Here is a 20,345-nt window from a genome sequence, read left to right on the forward strand (position 1 = left end):
CGTTAGCTAATTTTTAAAAATATATTGTTGCTTTTAATGGAAAATCATAGCTAATCTATGTTAAGTGATCTTTCGGTATTCCCCTTGGGATCAAAAGGGTGATGGGAATAATATGGGACACAAATTTGTTCCACATTCCCATTATATAGGGTAGCACAGGCATCCCCAAACTTTGGCCCTCCAGATGTTTTGGACTACAAACCCCATCATCCCTGACCAGGGCCACAGTTTGGGGGTGCCTGGGGTAGCATATATTGTGAGGCCTAGTGTGGAATCTTAAATAGTGTTAGTGAAGTATACCCACAGTAGTTTTCTCAAAACTTTGAGATTGATCAAAAGAGACATATTAATATGAAGGCAAGCCTCTACCTTGGTCATTATATTTTTTAGTCTGCCTTTCCTCGAACCCAAAGCAACATAGGTTCCCCCAACCTTTCTATCCTTGTGACTCTGGAGTGAGCAGAGAATAATAGAATTGTAGAGTTGGAAGGAACCATGAGGGTCATCTAGTCCAACCTCATGCAGTGCCGGATTATTTTGCCCAACATAGGGCTCAAACCCACAAGCCCAAGATGAAGAGTCTTGTGCTCTATGGACTGAGCTATTCAGTTGAATGAGAGACTAGTGGAATGTATTATGCACCTCTTACAAGCAGGCATAGTAGAATATTTTGGGAAGTCATGTTAAATTATATGAGCACACTGATCAAGTGTACCTAGAATACTTTAAAAGAAAAAACAAAACAATTTCTCTTCTAGATTCTATTATTATATGAACCTGAGAATAACTGCCAAAATGGTCTGTTTCTCTTGCTGTCCATATAGCTAATCATTTCAGCTACTAGCATCCACCCTGGACCTCAATATTAACAGGAAAGAGTTGCCTAACATAATCTGCAGATTACCCATAGAAAGTTACACGCATCTGCTTTGCCTCCCCTCCTACTGCTCTGTCATCCTTTGCTCACTTCCTCCTTTGCACACTATGGGGCAAAACCAAAGTTCTGATTGCTACAGTCAATACTAGAAGAGAGTAGGCGAAGTGATGAATGGAGCTTGGATTGCCTCTGCCTGGGATCTTTTGAAAGCTCAACAATGATTTATGGGTTAATATTTGGCAATCCTAGAACAAAATATTCTGCTCACTACTGTTCCAAATGCTCCATTTTGATGTGATGGATTTTAATACTAGAGGCTTCCATAGTACCCAAGGCATGAATTGATGGGGGCTTGTTATACCTGTACACCTCCCCTCTCTCCTTGAATGAGCATTGAGCATTCTTAACTGCTTAATCAAGTGTTTGTTTCTACATAGGAATGCTTATGTGTGAACATATACAGTGGTACCTCGGTTTATGTACACAATTGGTTCCGGAAGTCTCTTCATAAACTGAAGCATTCATAAACTGAAGCGAACTTTCCCATTGAAAGTAATGGAAAGTGGATTAATCTGTTCCAGATGGGTCCGCGGAGTACTCAACCTGAAGCGTACTTAACCCGAAGCATGGGTGTAATTGGTTCCGGAAGTCTGTTCATAAACTGAAGCGTTCATAAACTGAAGCAAACTTTCCCATTGAAAGTAATGGAAAGTGAATTAATCCGTTCCAGATGGGTCTGCGGCGTTCGTAAACCGAAAATTCGTAAACCGAGGTGTTCATAAATCGAGGTTCCACTGTAGCAGAATCTAAAACTAAGCATCATAAAAATGTTAAATGCTACACTGTACAGTACTTTTTCCATCTCTTGGCTTCTTTGATTTCAGCTAACAGAATGTTTCAAGATACAAAATTTGTGGACTGGATTTTGAAATTCAAGAAAATTACTGATAACTGATTTAACAGATTATAAACTCATACTGAAAGTAGCAGCTACCGGTAGTATAATGGTGAGCTTTCTTGATGCAAGCTAGAGATGTTTCAAGATGTATATTCGGAATTGCTTAACACATAAATGAGTTGTTTAAAACTCTTTACTCACAACAGGTGTTGAACTCACAATATACAGTATGTAATTAATGGGTGGACTCACCCAACCCCCTTCCAGAGCAGAATTATGGAAGAATTCTAAATGGTCCACATATGGTACAAAGGAATAGTATTCTGGGCTAATTGACATGTAATGTACACTTATGATCTTGTGCATATATGAAGTCCATGTAATACCTAAAATGTTGAACTTCAACCTCCAAAGATTTACAATGAAATCTAGTCTAACCATGCACCAAATTATAGCAGTGCTTGAGCCACTAAACTAAGTTGGGTATCTACTTATCCAATGAGTGCTCCAGTGCCTTTAATAATTGTGTGGCATGCAGATGTTTCAGACTTGCACCTGCTAGATATGTCTACCATATGTGTATATATGAAGTACAAGAACACAGTCTTGAGTCAGAAATTAAAACTTTATTGGAGAGCTGCTGGGGGATGCAATGGCATTCATGTGTGATGGGACTTCAGAAACATGAAACCTGAGGATAAGCAAATGGCCAGCACGCGTATGTAAGGTTACCAGATGTCCCCGTTTTCCAGGGACAGTCCCGGGATGTACAAATCAGTCCCCATACAAAATCAATTGAAATTGAAGAGTGTCCCCGGATTCATTGAAAAAAATCTGGTAACCTTATGCTTAAACTGCATTAGCAGATAGTTTTGTCAAATATTAACCTGGATGTGTTATCCCGACACTTAAAAGCCCTGCTGTTTTGGACCTGTCAAAGTTACAGGCCTGATCTCCTAATTAGACTCTTAAATAGCATTCTTTCTTTCTCTGTTCCCCAGAACAGAGACTTGGATTCAGAGAAGCAAGCAGAGTTCGTCCCCACCTTCACAAGTTTATCGAAAAGCAGTAGTATTTTCTGTGGAGACTGGCTCTATTTAATTTTTTTGGTCGTTCATGGGGTTCTTGAATTTAGAAATTATTCCGCGCTTTATCCTCTTACAGTAGGGACGACGTATCGCCCCCCCCCCCACTACACACGAAAGATCGCCATAAATTGCTAAATTTGGAAGGGGGGAGACACGGGACACCCCATGATGCAGGCAGGAGGCGGGCCGTGGTTCTCGGACAATTCCAGCACAGGACATATGGCGGTTGTTTCATCGCGTGCACAACTAACACAGTGCCCTTCAGGCGGACGCGGTTCTAGAAGAGCACACGGATCACACGTTTAAGGCGAGATTGGCAGCGGCATGTTGGAAGCACGACTGTCGTCGACTGAACGCACCGGGGCGGGCAAGGTTCTCCCCTAGAAACGAGGCGGCGGCGAAGTCCTTTAGAGAGTCTTTCCGTCGCAGGTGCTTCTCCCACCCTCCGCGCCCCCTTCTCCCATAATAACTCTGCAGAAGGAGGGTCCCTTCTTTTCCTCCCGGGCGCCGCCAAACTTTTCCACAACACCAGCGGGAGTTGCTCCACTCCGCCTGAAGCGCCGGCGGCGGCGGCATGTTCTGTGCGGCCAGGTTAAGCTGCGTGAGGCCACGAGCGAGCAGCGGCTCCGTCCTGGGAACACCGCCCCTCTCTCGCCGGCCATTCGCCCGCAGGCGAGTCAGGGCGCCACCTCGCTATCTCCATGTCGATATCTGGGTATTGGACGCCGTCCTCCTCTCCTCTCCGCCCCCTTCCCCTCCCGTCGCTTGAGGGCGGCGGGCGAAGAAGTGGGTGTCGACTTGTCTGAGCCCTTGTGTACCCGGCGCCCTGTCAGCGCTTGACGCCCCCTCCCCCAACCGTCCATCTCCCTTTCCTTCCCTCTTTCCTGAGGGCGGGGTTGGAGAGAGAGGAGGAGGAAGAGAGTGTCCTCGTGGAGAGCGGAGATCGCGGTGGGGGGGGGGAGAGGAGGAAGGAAGGAAAGAAAGCGGAGGAGGGAGTTAGTGACCTGACCCCCTCCCCCCGCTGCCCTTTTAGGAAGGCTGGATTCTTGCATAAATTATGCCGGTGGCTGATGACGTGTAACCTTGTGGGGCGGGGTTTGCGGGCGCGCGCACTCTCCCTCCTTCCCTCTCTCTCCCCCCCCGCTCGCTCGTTCACGGGAAGCAGGCAAGGAGGGAGGGCAAGTGGCGTCGGGAACGCGCCTCGTGGCGGGCGGAGGGAGCGAGCGAGAGAGCGAGCGACGGGGGCGGGCGAGCGGACAGGCAGGGGGCGGTAGCAGCAACGGCAGCCGCTTGGCTGGCTGGTGTGTCGCTCGGCTTTTGCGGACGCGCTCGGGAACTATCGGATTAAACTTGAATCGAGTGAAATTACACAAAGGAGCGAAGCGGACCCGGGACCCGGTGGAGACCCGGAGACCCTCGCTGACCCCCCCGCCTGCCCTTCCTTCTCGCCGGCCCTGGTCAGGGATCTCCGCCCGCCTCGCTTTGACCGCCCGGCCGAAACCAACTCCCGGTGCGTGTGCGCGTGTGTGGGTCTCTCTCTCTCTCTCTCTCTCTCTCTCTCTCTCTCCGTGTTTGTTTGTTTGTGAGGGAGAGGCGCTCTCTCTCTCTCTCCGGCTCTCTCGCTCCCCCCCCCGTCCGCTCCCGAGGACGCCTCCGCCGCGCCAGCCCTGACCCCGGTGAGTGACCCGCGCCTCCGAGCCGCCTTGGAGGCAGCCTAGAGGGCAGCGCCGGCGCGCCGGGCAAGAGAGCGCGGCTGTCCGCGGCCCACAGCCGGTCCGGCGGAGGGCGGGGGGAGCAGAGGGGCGCGCGGTGTGTCGGCGAGCCTCGCCTGGTTCTCTGGTCCATGTGCATCCTTCGGCCGAGGAGCTTCCCAGGATGTAAAGCGGGGGGTGGGGGTGGGAGAGAGGAAGGAAGGGAGGAAAGAAAGAAAAGAAAGAGGAGGAAGGAGGAGAAGAAGAAGCGACGAACATACACGCCGGTGAGAGCGGGAGCCGGAGCGAGCCTGGCGGCTCTTCTCCGCCTGACCTCTCTCCTCTCCCTCCCCTCCCCCACCTCCCTTTCCTCGAGCGCAAGTTTTGGAGGGCGATTAAAAGGAGAGGAAAAGTTGGGCGAAAGTCTCCGCGGGAGGAGGAGGGGCGGCGGGGGCCGGATCGCGGGGAGCGGGATGAGGCGACGGGCTGAGCGCGGCGGCTCCCCGGGAAGGCGCTCCCCCCCTCCGCCCTGCTGGCCACGCTGAGCGCTCCCGGCCCTGGCAGCACAACAAGCGCTAACAAAGTGCGGGGGCCGCCCGCCTCGCCCCCCCTCCACCCTCTCCGCCTCCTGCTAGCTTGACCCGGGGGCTCCTCGCGGACACATGGAGCCATGGGAGGAGGAGAGAAAGAGAAGAGAGCCCAAGGAAATGGAGGTGATGATAGGGGAGGAGGAGTGGTGGTGGCGGGGGGGGGGCGGCGAGAGAAGAGAAGAGGCACGAGGTTGTGCCGGGGTTATTTGTCTTCGCCGGAGAGGAGCGGGGAGGCTGGCGGTGGGAGTGAAACGGGAATCACACGGGGGGGGGGGAGAGGAGATCACGACTGTTTTCCAACAACCCAAGAAGAAAGCGCGCGCGCGTGTGTGTGGTTTTTTGTGGTGGTGGTGGTGGAAGAGACGCTCCCCAGGCAGCTTGGATTGGGGCTGGTGGCGGAGGCGATAGTAGTAGCAGCAACAACAACATAATAGGAGACTTAACCCCGCGGACCAAGTCTGCTTCCCTTTCTGTGTGTGTGTGTCTCTCTCCCTCTCTTCTCCCCCCTCCCCCCCGCCGGGCGATCTCTTCCTTTCGCCTGCGCGCTTCCCCCTCTCTGTCTTTTCCCCTGATCGAGAGCGGGTCGCTGAGAAGGTCTCCCTGGTGGCCGTAGTCCCCCCCCCTCCCTTCCCGAAACCAAGGCCATTTTGAGGGTGAGCGGAAAAGGTGGTTTGAGGCCAGGCGGTCAGGGAGTGTATGTGTTTAGGTTTGATTCATAAAGGGAAATGGGGTTGGCCGGGAATTTTGTTTCTGCTTTGGCTCTGGTGGGTGGGTGCTGAATGTGGGGCTGGTGGAAGTGGGAAGCGGACGCTGGGGATGTGCGCGGGGGGGGGGAGGGAGGGCTACTCGAGGTGGTTAGGGAAGGTTGTTAGTGGGTCACAGGGAGAAGGAGCAGCCATCATTATATTGCATTCATTTTTCCTGGTAGCATTATATAAGGGGACACCCTTCCGTATTAGGAGGCACCCCCTTAATCTAGCGGTGGGGCAGGCGGGGGGGGGGACATTAAGCTCGTGGGATTTACCACATAGGCAATAAATCGGATGAGTTTCTCCAGATCACTTTGGGATAGTGCTCACGCCTTCCTTTTAAAGTACTTTTAAAACGGACAATGGACAAAAGAAAAGTAGCAAGGCGCTGGGAGTTTCCTTTGAATTACTAGAGATTTTTTAGATACAACAGCCAACTCATTCTACTTTGCTTTTGTTTGGTGTAGTACTGAATGTGCTTTCCAAGCAGATCTTTGTGAGGTGTTTTTTTCATTTGCAGTGAGCTTTTTGACCACTTGCTTCTCATAGATTTCGGTTTGCAAACTTAAAATTTCAAACCGATATGGCCCTTCTCTCCCCCTCCAATTTAGGAGATGTGTTCCTTAGAATATATTTTTTTAAAATAGAAGCTCACCAGCTTTTCTCCTGGTGGAAATACACTTTTATATCTCATACTACAATAACTACAGATCTGAAGATAAAAGTTGAACAATTTTTTGTTTTCTTGCAGATCATCCATTCTAACGGAGGCAAAACATCTTAGTGACTGTGACCCTAGCAGCATGGGTAGCCGTTTTATCCCAATTACAAATTCAGTTAGTTTGCAGTAATGTGTGAGTATTATTTTGTTGTTGTTATTAAAAAGCACAGTTGCTAACTATTTTTTGTAGGAATTGATGTTCATATTTTTTCCAATTAGAGTGCTGTGTCTGTTGCTTAGAGTATGCTTGTATTGCTGTTGCACAACAGAGGCTCTTGTCTTTAACCTAAAATGGCAGCTTAATTTGACTAGGGCCCCATTCATTGACAGTGATAATAAAAAGGCTGAAAGCTAAATGTAGCTGGATGCTTGGAGTACATTTGAGAATTCTACCTTGCGCATTATAGGATGGCACAGAAAGAGCAATTTCCATCCAGAGTACAAATGTTTACAACAAAACATCTTATTTTGAAATACAGTATTTGCTAATAAACAGTGGACAGAAAGTTGAATAATCATGAAGGAGCTTGGAAGGTTTAGCATTTCCCTCCCTCCAGACCCTGTCCAAAATAGAATTGAACTGCCCTACAATATTCACTATTGTTTGAAGTAGTGGGCTCCATTTCTGAAGTATGAAACAGGTGACTGTCATTCGTGTCCTTGTTTTTAAGTGGGGCATTTACTTACTCTCATCACAATAAGTTTAATACTAATTTGGAGTATAATTTATTTCCTGACAAATTGTTACTTAAGCATATGAAAGATCTTGTACATTCACAAGTTTCTATAGGACATGTCCTATTTCAAACAATGTATTATAAATTGTTCTAGTTATCAAAAGATTCTACAAAATACCAACTATTTCTGGAAGATACAGATATCTATTTGAACCATTTAGTTTGCAAAGGGTATTCTATTGCTTATTTTATTCCTTGAAACTTGAGATAACAACAAAAAAGAATTTGGGATTCTTGCTAGCTTCTTAAAAACCATGCAAGATTTCTTTAAATGGTAAGTCTAGGAAGGGTTTTTATTACCTTTAGAAACTAATACATACTGAATTACTTCAGTATGATGATTTCCCCCCCAACTTCACCGTGGTCTTGAAGAATATCAGATATGATAAAATGTAATGGTAATGCATTGTACTTGTATAATACAAGGCTAGAATACCTGTTGTTTTAATGACAATTCCAATAGCTTATTTTAAGGTCCACTACTATAGCTTATTTTAGATATACGTTAGAAATGCTTTTCAGATTCAGTTGGATTCAAAGGTTCTGTTCTATAAGCAGAAGGGAGGGTTCATTTGAGCCAATCCACCAAATCTAGTCAGTTACAAGAATATTTTCAATTTCATAATACATATTATTTTGAAAGCATCCAAGGAGCTTATATTGGTTGCTGATTACTGTTTTATTGAAGCATGTTGACAGAATTTTTTTTGCAGCTTCTAAGTATGGTGCTGGGGCATGGAAAATTTAATATATTACACTTTTCTAAATACAGAAGCAAGGTAATAAAAGAAAGTCCCAATCTGTTCTTACTATCTGAAGGAGATAATCTGGTGATTTGTTTTATTTTGCCTTAAAATGTTTGCTAAGTTATCAGATTTGGAACTTCTGAAACATCGCCTTTTTCATACGTTTGTATAAGAAAGAGCATGAAAATCAAATGTGGTGAATATATATATTTTTAATTGCATGTATGATTACTGGGAAGCAACATCCAATCAAGATTTCCAATGCTCTACAGTTAAAAAGTTGAATGTGGCATGGTCTGAACTTGACTCTGGAAATAGTTGGTCCTTCCTCTTATGATATGCTGAGGCTTGAAAAAACTTGAAAACCACTGAGAGTTTGGTGCTCTGGAGTCCGGACAAAGCCATGGAAAATCGTCACCCTTCTCTTTGGCTTGGCACTGGAGAGAAATGGGTGACTTGCCTCCATCCTTATGCTGAGCCTTAGATCTTCTGCAACCACCTGCCTTTATTCTTCAGGGAAAGGTGGCAAGCATAGATTTTGGTCAGCTACTAAGGCTATCCATAATTTGTGGGCCTCTGGCAGTAGCTGTATATAGATATATTTTCGCAATAAGCCAGTGCAGAGTTTGAAGTTTTTGAAGGAAAAATAGAGGTTGTAAAAGTGTGGCTCCTAAGTAGTTTTTGTCTTTTATGAAGTTTGCACTTTCAGCTGCACTTGACGATGTGCTGTAGTAGGCTTAGGTCTTTTTGAATCCCAGGATCAGGTCTTCGGGTCGGTCGATCTACACTTTATGTGGAAACCACATTTGTTACTGACACACGAAGGTTGTCCATAGCAAGCAAGTAAATTATGCGCATGCATGTGTGTGTGTCCTGAGCTGTCGGATCGCACAAACTGCTTTCAGTGACCTGTTGTTTATTTGAGAGGTATTGTACTTCTGAATCCTTGGAAGATAATTCTAATTTTCAGACAAAGATGCATGAGCCAGAGCAATATTTTATTACACAGGCTGACCTCTTAGATAGTAATGCTGTAAGGCAGGCATGTCAAACCTGCGGCCCTCCAGATGTTTTGGACTACAATTCCCATCTTCCCCAACCACTGGTCCTGCTAGCTAGGGATCATGGGAGTTGTAGGCCAAAACATCTGGAGGGCCGCAGGTTTGACATGCCTGCTGTAAGGGCTTCACATGGGCCCTGCCTAATACTAATGGCTTCAGTTGCAGATCACCTGTGTTCAGGCATAGATGAGGTACCACTTTTTATAGTTTGGTGATTTCCCCATCTCCTTTTTCTGGAGTCCGGAAAAGGGCAGGAGCTCTCTCTGATCTCATGCTCAGCCGCCAAGACTTGGAAAGCAGCGGGACTCCTTAATCTGTCCAAGATACAGTATGACAGGGACACGCCCCTTCCCTTCTACCCAGCTTGGAGATGGGAGTTGGATTGGGGATCGCCTTTGAAATCTTATGAATCTCAGGTTTATGTCACAGTCAAGACTTCTCCCTTCTGGGGGAAGAGGCAAGATTGTTGATGAGTGCAAATTTTAGTTACCGGTAGCTATCGGGCTTGGTCCAGTTTGTGGGCTGCTGTTCCAATAAATCAAAGAGTGGCTAATGTGGCTAGAAAATGTATGAATTGCACTAGTCTTTATTTCAGAACTCAGGTTTATGCATGTCTCCTATATGTAACAGTGCTACACAGAATTAGTAGGCTATTGTTAGATCTGTATGGATGAGCCAAGCTTTCTTTCCACATGTAGAGAAGGCCAAATACATAAGCAGAACAGACACCATTTACTATGTTGATTTCAGAATAGTTGGTTGTACCATACTGCTCTGATATTTCATAACAGTTTTTGCTTCAAAAATAAACACAGCCGTACCTTGGTTGATGAATGCCTTAGCAGTCAAATGTTTTGGCTCCCAAATGCAACAAACCCGGAAGTGAGTGCTCCGGTTTGTGAACGTTCTTTTGGAAGCTGAACGTCCAGTGGAACTTCCACAGCTTCCGATTGGCTGCAGGAACCAGCACCTTGGAAGTTGAACATTTTGGAAGTAAAACGGACTTCCGGAACAGATTCCGTTTGGTTTCCAAGGTACAACTGTATCTACTAGTGAAATTCACTAGGGAAAGTTCAGTAACTGCCTAGGTTTCATAGGCCTACATCCCGATACTATCCAAGTCTACTCACAAATCATTACCACTAGCACATCAATGAAGCTTTCTAACAGGTACATTAGGATTGTGGTATCCAATATTGTCCATCTGGTGACGAAGGGCATCCCAATGGAATGGGGACAGGTGGCAGATTTCAGGTATTCCTGTCCTGCACCCCTCATGTCACATTAAATTTGCTCCATAGATTCCCCAGCCTGCAGAAATATTACTTTCTTCTTCCCCTGAAAGATGGCTTTGGACACCACCCATACAGTAGCTTTTTATGTAGATATCATATTTGGTCCAGTTTGTTGTGGCCATTTACCCTAATTTTATATTTTGCAGAATTCTTTTTTTGCTTGCAGACCAAGACAGATCTTCTGTTTCATGATATACTGCAGCGCAGAACCAAAATACAACTGAGAATTTCCTGAGAATTAGTCGTTGGTGTAGGGGAGTGGTACTTATGCTTTAATGAATTACTGATTTCTACACATCAATTTTCTAAATTAAGTATTCTGTAACTTAGAATACATTCCAAAGCCTTAAATATAATAAACCTCTTAAAGATGTTCCTAAGTGTACACAAGCTGATTAGCTCCTAGCACTTTTTGATTCAGTAAACATAAAACTAGGGAAATATGTAGTAGTTAATTGTTTTAAATCTTCTGACACTCTATAAAAGTCTAGATTACAATATAAACATCAGAACGTATTCTGCATACAACATAATTTTGTTGGAGCTCCTTTGTTCTAAGCTTACATGGAACAGAGCATAAGGAGTACATCCAAAGGGTGGAAGTGGCTTGGCTATTTGCTGTGAGATGCAATTATCTGTTATAAGAATCTTTGAGCAGTTCTTCAAGAACTTCTTTGTAGGAAGGTGCTTTATACCAGGTCAGACTGTTTGTTCTTATAGCTCAGTGTTTCCTCTGACTGGCAGTGGCTCTGCAGCTTCTCAGACCGACATCCTTCTCACTACCTGCTACCTGACTCTGTAGCTGGAGATGCTTGGGACTGAAACATGGGACCTTCTGCATAAAAAACATGTTCTTCCACCAAACTATGGTTCCGTTTCAGTAGGAAGTGCACTGATTACAAACCTCTTTTTTTAGCAGCATAATCCGCTGAATTCAGTTTCAGTGTCTAAAATTCTAATAACAGATTCTTTTTCATAAACTTGGTGTGGGTGGGTTTCCTGTGGTTAGAAGCTACTTTCCTGGAACTGGGCTTGCTGCTGGTAGAGAATCCAGCAATGAATGCCCTCCATATTTACAGGCCAAGTCTCTTTCTGGCTGTTTATATAAATTCAGAATTTGTGACAGTTCAGGTCTTAAGAAATTAAGTTTTTAATAGATACCCAAATTATTATAGATTATGTGATATTCAGACCGTCTGTTTAAAATAGTTTTTGCAGTGCAATGAATGATGCTATTGAAGGTAGAATTCAGAGCTAATCATAGTGTGTGGGGGGTTGTTTTTAAGAAGATACTTGGTTCTTACAACATTTCTGCTTTTTGGTCAGTATGCTTTATTTTTTTACTTTTAAACCTTTGCTTACAGTTTATGATGTTTGAATGACACAGTTTGCAAGTGCTGGATATTTTTCAACAAGCAGATTCGAAAGACTTCTGTTTTTAAAAAAGCAAATTCTTGTTGAAGTAAGAAATGAATGTTTTTACCCCAAAACATTTATTTTTCGAAAAACCATTTTGTGTGAAAGTGTACAAATATTAATATGTTGTTTTGATTTGTAAAAGTTTCAGCTGCATCAGCTGCAATCTGCATGCATCAGGTTGCTGTGTGTAAGGAAAGATGGTAGCACTTCACATCGGATTAAATTGCAAATATTAATTTTAAAGAGCACTATCAGAACAGGTGTTGAGCTTCACAATCTAAAGACATAATGCATGTATACATACAGACAGGAACCATTTTACACATGTCTGATTGATGTACAATCACACACATCCTTGTTGCTGCTGACCCAGAAGCGGCCCCAAAATGGGCTGGGCTGGGCTTATGTGTGCTCTTCTGATGTGTGTGGGGAGCAGGAATGGAACCCCTGCGCAATATGCTCACCTACCTGTACAACATGACAGTGACTACAGAATAAAAGCCTATTGTAGATGTTTGTCTGATGTCAGCCCTTGTTTTCTGGCATTAGATTGTGCAAAGAGGTTGCCCAATTATCTTTCTTGACGTAGGCAGAAATGCTTTAGCACTAGGGGGGGAAACATGCTGAATTTTTGTGCCAGGGTTTTCTTTTACTTAAATTTTACACACTAGATATGATGATGAATTATGTGGAAACTAGACTTTGTTAGTTGCTTCATAGAGCTAACTATTAAGAATATAAATAGTATTGCATTGGATCAACCAGATTTGCCTGGATATGTATTTGAGGTTATCAGTATTTGTCCCTAAATTGAAGAAGACAGCTGCTAGTATTTCAAGCTTGTCTGGCTTGGCCATCATTTGTGTATGCCTAACTGTTGACAAAATTGGAAATTATGTCAGCTGCCCCTTCTACCATTGACCTCATTTTCATTTCAGTTCCCAACTCTTAACTTTTCAGGCTCAGGCATGTGCCAGCCAAATATATCACTGGATATATTTGCAAGGTACAGTCCTACCTCTGCTTACGTATCCCTCCGTGTTACGTAAACTTTTGGATACGTAAGCGGCAAACCTCGAAGTATATTTATGGGTTTTTGCCACGCGTGCACAGAAGCGCTCTATCGCCGCACGTGCGCGCACACGCAGAAGCGGTCTCTCCAGTTGCAAAAACCTCGGGATCTGGCCGGACCTCCAGAATGGATTCCGTCCGCAACCGGAAGTACCACTGTATACAGCCTTGCCCATACCTCTCCCCAAAATGAGGAAAACGGAGGATAAGAAAAGACTGTATATTACAGTGGTACCTCGGTTTATGAACACAATTGGTTCCGGAAGTCTGTTCATAAACTGAAGCGTTCATAAACTGAAGCGAACTTTCCCATTGAAAGTAATGGAAAGTGGATTAATCCGTTCCAGGCGGTCCGCGGAGTAACCGTTCATAAACTGAAGCGAACATTTCCATTGAAAGTAATGGAAAGTGGATTAATCCGTTCCAGACGGGTCCGCAAAGTACTTAAACTGAAGCGTTCATAAACTGAAACATGGGTGTAATTGGTTCCGGAAGTCTGTTCATAAACTGAAGCGTTCATAAACTGAAGCGAACTTTCCCATTAAAAGTAATGGAATGTGAATTAATCCGTTCCAGATGGGTCCGCGGCGTTCATAAACCGAAAATTCATAAACCGAGGTGTTCATAAACCGAGGTTCCACTGTATTTGGTTCAGTCAATGACAACAGGTAGAAGTACTTTTCACAAAGAATATGTGGTGGGCTGGGTGTAGGGAACCTTTGGTCTGCCAGATGTTGCTGAACTACAAGTCCCATCAGCCCAAACAAGCATGACTAGTGGCCAGGGATGGTGGGAGTTGTAGTTCAGCAACATTAGATGACCACATCTGGTCTAAAGTCTTCAACCTAAAGCTAGAATTAAAGGAAGAAGCAACAGCTGCTGCAGAAAATTCATTGGCATATAATTCTAGACAGAGAAGTAATTTCGGGAAACTATTTTGTGTCTTACCTGAGAACAAAAGCAAAAGAAACTTGCCTGAATGAATATTATTGAGTCATGTATATGTTCCACAAACTTCTGTCCTAAAAAGAGAAATGGATGTTACATGAAGAGCAAACAGTAGATTCGTTGGTCAGGGCAATTGGAGACTTCTCATGGCAGCAGGGAGTTTTTACTCCCTAATCTTGCTGTTAATTTTTTTATAAGGGCTAGAAAACTTGTAGGTGGGAAAATGAAATAAAATGGACTGTCAGGCTATAGTTCCAGTTTTGGCTGATAACTTTTCCAGCTCTGGAGTTGTTTAAACGAGTATATTTGGATGTCTTGTTAATGGAACATGGGAAGATATCATTGCTATCATAATGAAAGCTGGCAGTTTATTTCCAGTTGTTTCCTGAAGGACTGTTTGTTTATGTTGTGTTTGCATGATCTTCTGGTCTTTCTGGTAGCAAAGAGATGACGGACCTCTGGGACATGGCTGTGTTAATTTTCTTATGATGTGAATTACCTTGGAGTTGGTTCATACATGACAATGGCATGTAGGATTTCCGTAGTGTGTGGAAACCTTTAAGGGGAACCAGAGAATTCAAAAAGTCCTAGGCACGTCCAGATCAGTCCTAGGTCACTGCCAGTCACTGTAGCCAATACTTTGCTATATGGACCCTATGGTCTGCCACTGTATAAAGCTGCATCCTGTGATCCTAATATTTTATCTACTGTTTTTTCTGGAACACAGCCTTAATCTGGTCAGGGAGATTTCTGGTAGAGTTGGGGTTGGTGTTTTCTTTTTTTGGGGGGGGGGGGGGAAATAGAGCTTACTAATAGCGAAACAATGTAGCCATTGTAGAGGCATATAGCATATATTCTAGCCTCTCTCTTTTACAACAACTGTTTCATTGCTGAACAATGTTTATTAATAGGTTTTTCTACTGGAGCAATATGTTACATAGAGGGACATGGGTTGTGCTGTGGTCTAAACCACTGAGCATAGGGCTTGCCGATCGAAAGGTCGGCGGTTCAAATCCCCGCGATGGGGTGAGCTCCCGTTGCTCGGTCCCAGCTCCTGCCAACCTAGCAGTTTGAAAACATGCCAGTGCAAGTAGATAAATAGCGGGAAGGTAAATGGCGTTTCCATGCGCTGCTTTGGTTTCGCAAGAAGTGGCTTAGTCATGCTGCCACATGACCTGGAAAAACTGTCTGCGGAAGAGGACAAACGCCGGCTCCCTCAGCCTTTAAAGTGAGATGAGCGCCGTAACCCCAGAGTTGTTCGGGACTGAACTTAATTGTCAGGGGTCCCTTTACCTTTACCTTTAATATGTTACATTGTTGCTTATTTTAAATTCATTGGCATATACCAATTAATATACAGTTGTACCTTGGTTGTCGAGCGCCTTGGTGCTCATCCGTTTTGGCTCCTGAATGCTGCAAACCCGGAGGTGAGTGTTCAGGTTTGCGGACGTTCTTTGGAAGTTGAATGTTTGATGGAGTTTCCTGCAGCCAATCTGAAACCATGCCTTGGTTTCCGAACGTTTTGGAAGTCCAACGGACTTAGTACAGGTACCACTGTACTAATATGCCGTTTTGGCTTGCCATATATGCTAGATGTCACATAGTGCATGAAGATGAGGTAAAATGTGATTGTATGAATTGGAAAATCTGCTGAAAAATCCACGAGGCCACTCTTGGATTGTCCTGAATGTGGTTGAAATGGAAGGCTTCCAATCAGTGCAACTGTAACATATTTCAGTATAGGCTGAGCACTTGCAGTGTTATGTACTCAAAGTTCTCTAGAGTAATAGAAATTGACAGTAGGTACTTAAATAACATTAATATATCAGTCAAGTTAGGGATGAACATCTTACATAAATTTATTCCAAGCATTTTAATGCTGTATTAAGACCTGACTGCTAAAGGCATCACAGTCTTAAAAATAGGCATTCAATGTAGCAAGTAGTTGTGTGAACTATTCTGTGACTATCACTCATTAGCTATAAAGTCTATCTTATTTGAACTGTTTCAGTAGGTTTCACAAAGCTGATAATATTGAAAGTGCTACATATGTGAACTAGGGGTTGGTAGAAATGAAACATAAGTTGGTAACAATAAACATAACTCTTCATTTTATTGTGTAATAGATAATGATCCTAAATTATCTGCTTCTGATTAGCTGAGCAATAATGCAATTCTAAGTTCAAAGCCAATAATAATAATTTTAAAAAATCAGCTGATAGACCTTTTTTGCATTGTATAAAGAAGTTGCTATAGAGGACTGCAATTTGTAGCTTTAAAGGTTATAGGGAACTGTGACTAAGTTGCTTCCATCCAAGTATGGTGTGGAGTATTCCCTGCATGGAAGGCAAAGTACCGTATCAGTGCTCAACAGGATTAGTATGTGTAGGAATTTGTCTAACTTATAGTTAGCAATTTCTGCATGTTTTATGAGCATGTCTTTGTTGAATCACTAATACATGCAAAAGTTACATTTCCATAATTAGTAAAGTGATGCAACATGTCTGGCACCACTGCTTCGCTTATAGAAAGTTTGTGCTCAGTTATGGAATCTTTGAGGTTTATATTTCCATTCTGGGTTACCTTAAGAGAAAAGAAATGAACAAATCTTTCTTCCGTGAGAATGGTACAGCTCTCACATCCCTTCCTTCCTGATGAAACACCATGTGCAGGCATATTGTTGCAGCTCTTTTTACCTGAGCTAGGAGGAGCGTCATATGACTTTCCTTGTTTTAATTACTAACAGATGGAGCTGGGATAGAATCTCAGTGCTACTTCTGTCTGCACCAAGAGGACAGTACCAATGGAGGGAGGAATGGGCAATCGGTGAAGGGAGAGGTGAATGAGTGGATAAGCAATAGGGATTGCTTGGAGAATAGCCAAGGCTTGAAAGATATGAGCCTTTTGGTGCACCAATTGCTCATGGCCAAAACAGCCACACATGAGTTTCATCCACTGCAGGTACAGAGCACGCACACAGACACAAATGAAGAAACATACCATGTTCATTCCCATTGCTGAGAGGGGACATGCCTTCCTATCCAGGAAACTGCCGCTATTTTCCTGTAAATGGTGTGATGGAGAGAGGAGAGGAGGCTTCCATCCCACAAGTTGCAAAAAGGCACAGCAATATTCAGCTGGTGCATACTCAAAAGCCTGGTAGGGAGGGAAACTTCTTTCAGTGGAGAAAAGAAGGGTGCTTCTTTTATTATTATTTCGTTTCCTTTAGCGAAACTTGCGGAAAGGTAGCCATATAGCCTTTCTTCCCTATTCTCCATTGAAGAAAGAAAAGGGTTTTTTTTCCCCCTCGCCATGAGTTGAGGTTTTGCAAAAGAGACAGCTGAAAGGGGGGGGGGATGACTAATGGGAAGGAAAGAAACCACCACTTTTTCTCATGGGTGCATAAAATAAAGAAGGCAGCTTTTATTTCCTCTCATTAGGTTCCCCCCCCCCAAGAGGTAACAGAGCAATGAGGTCCAAATTTTGTTTTTTGTGTGAAAGCCTCAACTCAGAGCAAGGCCATATTTTATTTTCCTAAGAGTTGGGCTTTTCACCCTGCTGCACTAGCATCATTTTCTCCTTGCTGTTTCCTGTAAAAATTGAAGTAGGGACACTGCCCCTTGTTTTCTTCACAGAGAAAAAAAGGGAGTGTGGTCTCTTTCCATTCCTGTCAGACTTCGCAGAAAGCAGCTGCGAGGTGTTGCTGTGCTTTTGGAAAAGCAAAGAAATGGAAGTCCAAGTTTCAGGAGGAAAAGTACCTTTTACTTTCCTCCCTAGAGAACCAAGGAGAAAAGGAGAGGTACCCCCCCCAAAGCAGGGCTTTGGGTGGAAGCACAGGTGTTTGCCAGATGAGGGAGAGGTATTTGCAAGTGGATTTATCGAACTTTGCCATCCTTGCAGCTGCACGCTCTCTCCCTCCCTCCCTCCCTCCCTCCCTCCCTCCCTTAATCTAGTCTATTGCAGAAAAAACCAGCAAAGACCAAGAGATGTATCAAGTAGTCTTGTGTATAATATATGTATAGCACTTTTTAAGTTTTCAGCACTGTTTACATGATATCTGGTTAATCTAAGGTAGTCCTTAGAGCCTGCTACCCTTGTTTCACCTTCAAATTATTTTGTACTTTTACTATAGCATTCCTCATTTCATTTCACCCAACTCTCTGCCTCTGAATCCAGTCCCTATTGGTTTCCTTGTTGTTTCACCCAACCCTGCAGAGGAAGTGGTTTGGATCCAGAGCACTTCCTCCAGCCTTCTCAGCTGCTCTAGGGAGTTTCCGACGACAAATTCTATAGTGCAGCCAATCCCAGTGGGACTCTCTGTCAGCAAGTATTAGCTGATCAGGGCTGACAGGGAGCCTTGCTTGCAAAGGAATAATCTGGATCTCATTTTAAACTCCCATTGTTTCTTGGTAGCCACGTCTGTACCTCTTCACATGTGATGTCACCTGTGAAGTCAGATGTGAGCCAAGTGGCCGTGGTTTGTGAGAAAGGCCTTGCTGGCCAACCTACATCCCGTGCCTGGCCTGATTAGGCCCACAGGCCAGAGGTTCCCCACTGCTGCTATAGCTACTATGCTGTGCCAGTCATTGCGAAGTGTATGAGATGGGCACACTTCATCAGACACACAGTCCTCATCTCTAGCTGTCACACAAAGTCTGGAGAGACAATGTAAGAGTGCAACACTGGGAGAAAAGTCAAACCATTTGAGAGTTACAGTGTTTGCTGTGACTGCAGAAACCAATAAGGGAGAGATAAGCATCAGCCCCCGCCTTGGCACCCGTCCATGCTAAGGTGGCAGCAGCCTCAGGCGGTGGTGGTGCCTTGGCATAGGTGGGTGATTTCTTTATACCTCTCCGCTCAGGGGCGCACGGCTGCCTGTGCCCCATAACAGAGCAGTTTAACAAAGCCCCCACCTGCCGAGGGGGGGCTTTATCAGCTGAGAAGCCCCCTTGGCAGAGGGACTTGAGTGGCTGCTGTTTCACCTGAATATACAGTCAGGTGAAGCAGCCTCGTGGTCTGGCCCTGGGTGATGTATTGATACATATCGAGACCTTTCATTTTTAAATTGGCTTCCTGGACACTTTGGGACTAAAGGCATTGCATTAGCTGTCAGGATGGCAACTCAGTTTGCCATTAGGCACACAACATCCCATTTTGCTTTTCTTCAGTCTAAGCTAAAGTTAACAGTGGCAAAAGCTGTGGCAAAGCCCAAAGAGCAACATACTCTTTGAGCTCAAATCAATATGCTAGCTGCGGTCAAGCGTATCTCTTGACATACAGGTAGGAGGTTTTCTTGATTTTGGCTAAGAGTCGATGGAGATCTATATTCACCAGTATATTCTGTGGGGGCGGGGCATGTGTGCTTTGCAGGTCCCTTCTCACTGTTAAAAATATGTTGCTTAGGTGGCCATGCTTTTAATGCTCACCAAACTACTGCAAACCCAGCCAGCTTGTCTGTGCTATGTGACCTAGCTTCCTTTTTATGCTGCTGTTTTAAAAATCTACTCTACCTACCAGTCCAGCAATAATAACCACTCTTGTTTCATCTTCACCCCAATATAGATTCAGCCCATCATTGAACTAATCCTTTGCCGTGTCATAAAACAAGCTCAGTATAGGAACATCTGTGAATCACTTTACCACAAATAGGATAATTAAAAAGGCAAACTATCTGGATAGGTGTCAGTGGGATTTGGGAGCTAACTGCCAAATATTATCCCATCTTACCATGTAGTCATAATGGGCTGAATTTAGTGACCTTGATATAAAATTATATTTTCAGTGTCTTGTGACTTGAAAAGCTTGTGTGTACACCAGCATATAATGGTTTATGAAACAGCAATAAACCCTGATTAAAATACTATAAAAATAATACATAACTTGCTTTTCAAAGATGGTCAAACAGCATTATTTATATGACACCCTATAACAAACATTCTTTGGGTTGTTTTCAACATAAGTATAGCGTGAATGCAAAAAAGTAAAGGGAACTGTTTTAGCCTATAAGAAAACTCTTAAAATTTACCTTAGAACAACACTTTCATTAGGCCAACAGAAAATGTACACAAGAGTGTGTACTTGTGAGAGTTCTCTACAACTCTTCATCAGACTGGAATAGATGGTAAACCAAGTTGGGGTGCCGATAGAAGAAAAATCAGAAGCCACTCTGAAGATTGAATCTGGGAGGAGGTAGTGGACATTCCAATAGCTAGCTGCACATTTCAGGTTCTACCAAGGTCCTCTAGGGCAGAGAAATATATAGCTGTCAACAGATGTATCTCTATTCTTAGGGGAAACACAAAAGTTTTTTGGTAGTTGGAAAACAGGAATAAAGAGAAATTACATAGTTTTTATATTAGGTAGTGTGCTAGGTTAAAAATTGGTGGAAACTGTAACTTTACCAACAGTTGGAGAGGGTTTTTAAATACTCTGACCAGATGCAGGCTTGATGACT

The 20,345-nt window shown here is 44.1% G+C and overlaps 1 protein-coding gene across 6 annotated transcripts in view; it reads left to right on the forward strand.

The window, feature by feature from the left end:
* Nucleotides 1–3,898: 3,898 nt before the first annotated feature.
* Nucleotides 3,899–20,345, forward strand: part of CHD7 (chromodomain helicase DNA binding protein 7) — a 142,727-nt gene continuing 126,280 nt past the window's right edge. For 2 of the 6 annotated variants that reach the window (XM_088675563.1, XM_088675568.1), the window contains exons 1-2: nt 3,899–4,373; nt 6,645–6,747. The gene's annotated coding sequence lies outside the window, so the exon portion shown is untranslated. The other 4 variants (XM_088675565.1, XM_088675566.1, XM_088675564.1 and 1 more) reach the window with 4 other exon arrangements.

The sequence above is a fragment of the Zootoca vivipara genome, chromosome 8, assembly GCF_965207765.1.
Source record: "Zootoca vivipara chromosome 8, rZooViv2.hap1.1, whole genome shotgun sequence".
NCBI classification, from domain to species: Eukaryota; Metazoa; Chordata; class Lepidosauria; order Squamata; family Lacertidae; genus Zootoca; species Zootoca vivipara.